The sequence below is a fragment of the Coregonus lavaretus genome, assembly GCF_964263955.1.
Source record: "Coregonus lavaretus genome assembly, chromosome: 12".
Taxonomy (NCBI): domain Eukaryota; kingdom Metazoa; phylum Chordata; class Actinopteri; order Salmoniformes; family Salmonidae; genus Coregonus; species Coregonus lavaretus.
The window spans coordinates 56,251,268-56,257,267 of NC_139999.1; the positions used below are offsets into that span (position 1 = coordinate 56,251,268).

At 38.4% G+C, this 6,000-nt stretch overlaps 1 protein-coding gene across 2 annotated transcripts in view; it reads right to left on the reverse strand.

Annotated features, from left to right (window-relative positions):
* The window catches only part of raly (RALY heterogeneous nuclear ribonucleoprotein), a 163,752-nt gene extending 158,120 nt beyond the window's left edge, over nucleotides 1–5,632 (reverse strand). The window contains exons 1-2 of one of the 2 annotated variants that reach the window (XM_084173559.1): nucleotides 5,541–5,626; nucleotides 2,447–2,530 (exon numbers count right to left, since the gene is read on the reverse strand). The gene's annotated coding sequence lies outside the window, so the exon portion shown is untranslated. Of the gene's footprint in view, nucleotides 1–2,446; nucleotides 2,531–5,540 lie in introns of both variants that reach the window. The other variant, XM_084173560.1, reaches the window with a different exon arrangement.
* Nucleotides 5,633–6,000: the final 368 nt, after the last annotated feature.

The window sequence follows — 6,000 nt, forward strand, 5'->3', positions numbered from 1 at the left end:
GTAAGAAGCATCTCAAGGTCCTGGAGTGGCCTAGCCAGTCTCCAGACCTGAACCCAATAGAAAATCTTTGGAGGGAGCTGAAAGTCTGTATTGCCCAGCGACAGCCCCAAAACCTGAAGGATCTGGAGAAGGTCTGTATGGAGGAGTGGGCCAAAATCCCTGCTGCAGTGTGTGCAAACCTGGTCAAGACCTACAGGAAACGTATGATCTCTGTAATTGCAAATAAAGGTTTCTGTACCAAATATTAAGTTCTGCTTTTCTGATGTATCAAATACTTATGTCATTCAATAAAATGCAAATTCATTACTTCAAAATCATACAATGTGATTTTCTGGATTTTTGTTTTAGATTCCGTCTCTCACAGTTGAAGTGTACCTATGATAAAAATTACAGACCTCTACATGCTTTGTAAGTAGGAAAACCTGCAAAATGGCAGTGTATCAAATACTTGTTCTCCCCACTGTATATGCTACTTATTCTGGATTCATTGTTTTTCTGCATTATTCTTCAAGGAGGCAAATTAACAGTGGTGGGGAAGTCTTATGAGTGACTTGACTCCAATGAGAGAGGGAAAAATCATGAACAGAGAGATAGAAAGGGATCAATCTCAGCATGCAAATGTATGTAAATGCATTCCGTAGCCTATCTAATGCTGCATTTACACTGTCAGCCCAATTCTGATATTTCTTCCACTAATTGGTCTTTTGACCAATTGTATCAGATATTTTCACATCAGATCTTTTTCAGAGCTGACCTGAATGGTCAAAAGACCAATTAGTGAAAACAAGATTTGAATTGCACTGCCTGTGTAAACACAGCCTAAGAGAGAGTATCTCATACTTCATGGTAAACTACTACTACAATCAAAAATGAAAATGCATCCCCCACAAGGTTGAATTATTAAATCTACGATTAGTGAGTGTGTTTTTAATAAAAATAACTGCACAGGAATGTAGAAGATAGACCTGAAATTAACTTATAACTCATTGTCACGTCTCCTCCTGTTGCTCCCCTCCGGTGCTCTGATTCGCCGGTCTACTGAGCCACTGGTCTGAGCGCACCACCTCGGCAACACCGGAATGGAAACCCAACGCACCCTAATCACCTCCAGCGCACCTGCACCTCATCATCTCATCACCAACCCTATTTAGCCCTGGACTGTCCAGTATTGTGTTGTGTGTGTGATTGTTAAGCGTTGTCGTTTACTCTCTCTTTGTTATTCTCTTTCTCATTATTAAGTAAACCTTGACCTTGTTAATTCCTGCGTCTGCATCCTGCCTCTTCGTATACTCAGTACTCGTCACACTCATGCCTTAGGCATTGCCATCTCAATTGCTTTTGGAGCGAACATGGTATTCCTCCAAGCTTCGCCACTCAATATTTTGTAAACCAGTAGGCCCATTCGAAACGCGGTATCCAATTAATCATGACAATGCATTTCTATCATCTCTCAAAATCAGAAGAAATTATATATACTACCAGTCAAACGTTTGGACACCTACTCATTCCAGGGTTTTTCTTTAATTTGACTATTTTCTACATTGTAGAATAATAATGAAGACATCAAAACTATTAAATAACACATATGGAATCATGTAGTAACCTAAAAAGTGTTAAACAAATCAAACTATATTTTATATTTGAGATTCTTCAAATAGCCACCCTTTGCCTTGATGACAGCTTTGCACATTCTTGATAAGCAGTCTGTAAGTAATGCCACCACTCTCTCTCTCTCTCTCTCTCTCTCTCTCTCTCTCTCTCTCTCTCCCCCCCCATAGGATATACTTCTATTTATCATGTACCTACCCAGAAGCAAGCAACTTAATGTAAAGTGAAACCCAGTAGGGTATAACCTACTGTTACATTGTAACAAATGTTATATTTCAATGGCGAACGTGTATAAAGATGGCAGAGTACAGACATGTCATTGTTTTACCACAGAGTCTTTAAACTACGGAGCGCCAATAAATCTGCACAATCTACTTTTTCAAATTTGTGGTGTCTTGGAGCTAGAATTGGGATCATGCTAATGCCGATACAAAAAAAGAGCAGCATAGAGCAATATGGCAAACTTAGCAAACAAGGCATTTGCGGTAAGTGCATGGAGGCAGCCATCTTCATGCACGTCCTCCATTGCTGCCATGTTGGACAATTACATTCCAGTTACAATGAAAATGTGAGTGTTATTGTCATAGAACATTTGGTGACAGCATCTCAGTGGCCAAATGGGAAGTCAGTATGGCAACATGGTCCAGTTGTATACTAGTTGTATATTATTTGTTAACTTTTTTGAGCAACCAGAAAAATACTTCAACTGGTTGTAATCTGCTTATCTGACCAGATTACAACCAACATATGACATCTTTCCTAAATGTTCCATATATAACAGCTCTGACTAGCGTTAGTTTCCTAATACTGTATTGGTTATTAAAGCCACTGCACATACCTGTCTACTCTGACCAGGTACGAGGAGGTTTGATACTAGATGCTTGGTTCCAATGCTCTCAGCCCGGGACTGTACAATGGAATCCTGCAATTTAAAAGAAGCATGATAACCAGAGTGATTTCCCTACAGAGACCTAACCTGTCGCAGCAGAGGCTCACCTGAGACCTTATCACCAAAAACACCCTGTGGATTCAATTAGGGAGTCCAGGATTACTGCTGCAGCATCTGGATGATAAAATATTATTCCCTACAGAGCTTTACATTGAAAAATGTTGAATGATCCACCTGTATGTGCCAATATTCTGTCCTATTTAAAGAGGATCTGCTGCATGTGTTGATGGCTTTCAACAGGGAAAAGACAGTTAGGCAAAATCTTTTGATGAAAAATCAGTTCACTGTGAGACAACATACCAGAAGTTTCTTACTAATAGGCTACACATATTTCTATGTAACATACAGTGCTACTGCAATGTATGTTAGTTAGAAACAAGTGATCTGGGGACTTGTGTTATCCAGCTTGAAGGCAACCCTTAGGAACACTGTTGATCAAAGCTTGAGGTCTGGTCTGGCCAGAACTCAACCATGCTCCTCAAGACATGGCCGTATCATAACACATGCTCTATGTTGAAAATGTTGGATCATGGTGCTTAAGAAAGAGTTACTACCCACTGGATCTTGCACACGATAGAAGACTTAATTTCTCTACAACGTGAATTGGAGTTAAATCTCAGTTAGCTCCTGGTAGAACCTGGCGAAGATCAAAGGATCAAACACCTGTCACTTTCAGCCCAGACTCCTGCAAAGAAGTGGCAGCCTGCTTTTGCCTAAGGCAATACACCTGAGCTTTCCATTTAAAATTCCCTTACACTTCACACAGTAGCTATATTTCTGTAATACTTTCACAGAGATTTTAACACTTCTGTCCCCCAGTGACAGTGAACATTACCACTGGGAAAATAACGGTCAAAAATACAAAAACTAACCTATAGAAATCTGTCATTCAGTTTTATATGAAAAACACATTTATGTCTCATGGAGTGCTTAAATTAATTATCTGGTCAACTAACTCAGAGTTTGATTTATCTTCTCAGAACCATTTTGGTTGTTAGTGCCATATTCAGTAAGACTAAATTTATTTGATTCAAATTGGGATGCATGCACTTTATTCACTCTTAATGGGAATCTTCCTCAGGCAATGAGAGCCTTAGCAATTAACAGACTTGAGAGGAGAAGACTTGGGCTGATAAGCTACGTGATGCATATCTATGGGAGTATGTCTGTACCGCACACAGTGAGTCATTTCAGAAGCATTCCACGCATAGGCTGAAGCATTCCCTGCCCAAAATGAAGCCCTACATTTAAAATACCTTTACTTATATTTAAACAAGTTTAGCTCAGACTTCGAGAAGGCCTTCCACTCTCAGAAACAGTCTTTTAACCATTATCAACAGCAACATGTTTTTCAGACCTGGGTCCAAATAGTATTTGTTTTCTTTCAAGCACTTTGAGCATTTGATTGAACCTGCCAGAAGTGCCAGATGGACAGGGTTTGTACTTTTGGGACTATTCCATTCAACAACTAAAGCGCAACTAAAGCACGATTAAACGCAGCAAAAGTATTTGAAAGAAAATAAATACTATTTGGACCCAGGTCTGAAAAACATGTTGCTGTTGATAATGGTTATTTTCATACTTGTGCTAAATTGGGCAGGATGTAAATACAGTATAGTGATGGATACAGATAATGCAGAGGTAGGCTAAATAATTATACATTATCTGTTAAAATGAGCCTAGAAGGTTTGCCCTTCCATCACCTCCACAAATGAATGCCTCTGCTATAATTCAATAGGACCGTCTCTGCCCTATAGCTTCATACATTACATTGTAATTATGTATTTCTGATGGATAACCCTATACAAGCATGGGGTTACCTTCAGTTGAAGGGAAAGCCATTCTATCAGGGCAGAGGTGGAGCACAAAACATTTGACAGCACAGCATCCACAAATAATAGATGCATTAGGGTAAAGCACTAAATAATGATGATGACAGTTCTGCAAAGACCATGGCTGTCTTCGGGCTAAGTTTTCTCACTGCCCTATATCATCACTCAGCTGCATGAATAGCCTCTCTGCAGTGTTGGATCATTAGTATTGTATTGACATGAACTATTTGGACTGTTGGTGAAATGTGTTTTATGAGAGAAAGCCTATATGTAATTCTAGCCATCATGTTTTGATCAAATTGTTTCTTGGTTCGTTTTTTTTTTCTTTTTCGCTCTGCTATCAGTCAAAGTACAATGGAACATTCTACATAAGAACATAATACATAAATAATAATGCTTTAATGCCTTATAATATGTTACTATTGCATTTGAACGTACATGTTGAGCCACACATGCACCTGGCTGCATGACATACTGTAATGAAATGAGCAATAAAAATATTATATATATATCATTTTCAAAAGTCGGTTTATTATTCTAAATGGTAAAGGAAAAGGTATTTCATAACATTTAGATAATGGTGTAGGGCATGCTATCGTAAACGGTCACTAACGTATACAGTCCATCTCAATACTGTTGCGCAAATGTATTCCATTCTGCAAATTCCCCACATAATCAAAATAAAATGTCAAACAAAATAAAATTGGTTAATAACCTCAAATGGAGATACGCCAGAAGAATAACAACAAAAACAATATTGTACCTGGTCTGTGTCATTAGGTTACTTTCTGTAGGTTAAGAAAAACCTGCAGACGAAAATCAATGGCAGTCATTCGGGAGTAAAATAGACAACATGAAAACAGATCGCTGATTATTGGAAATATAAATTCCTCCCAACACATAGCTTGGCTATATGTTCTATTCGTAATAAACGTTTTTGTAAGAGAGTTGAGACACATCCATTCTCTTCTCGGACACTGTAATCATAAATCAATAGCGAGCTATCCAAAAAGTCGAAATGCATTTAAAAAATAAAAACATCTGTGAGGATTGAGGTACTGAAATGCAAAAATATAACAAAATAAAGATAGGAACAAAAATAGGAAGAAAAAGATAAAGAAGAAAAGGTAAGAGGGGAAGAAATTACTCACCAAGGAAAATGTCAGAGAGTAAAAATGTTCAAAGAGCAATAAAGAGATAGACGCAGAAAAATGTACAGCACTGTCACCGCAGCGAGGCAAGCACCGACTGTAGTGAGATTCAGCAAAGAGCCACTACCGCATGGAGCAAACCACTTCTTTACCATAGGGGTGGAAACAAGGGATCGGTCTCTGCAAAGTGCACTGGAAGTTCCATTTGCCCCGCATGATTAAGGCAAAGACTATCATTCGCCCCCATGAAAACCATGTGAAATGTTGATAATCATTTATATGAAATAACATTTTAAACTTTGTTTCCCATTTCTAATTGTGTGGCACAAATCACAATTCGCATGACTGCAGTTAGACTGCTGAATAATATTGTCAGGTGCAATGTAATTACATTTTTGTTAGTGCTTAGAACTGTTATCCTACCTGTTAGTGGCTTGCATAATCTGAAACCTCATTTTTC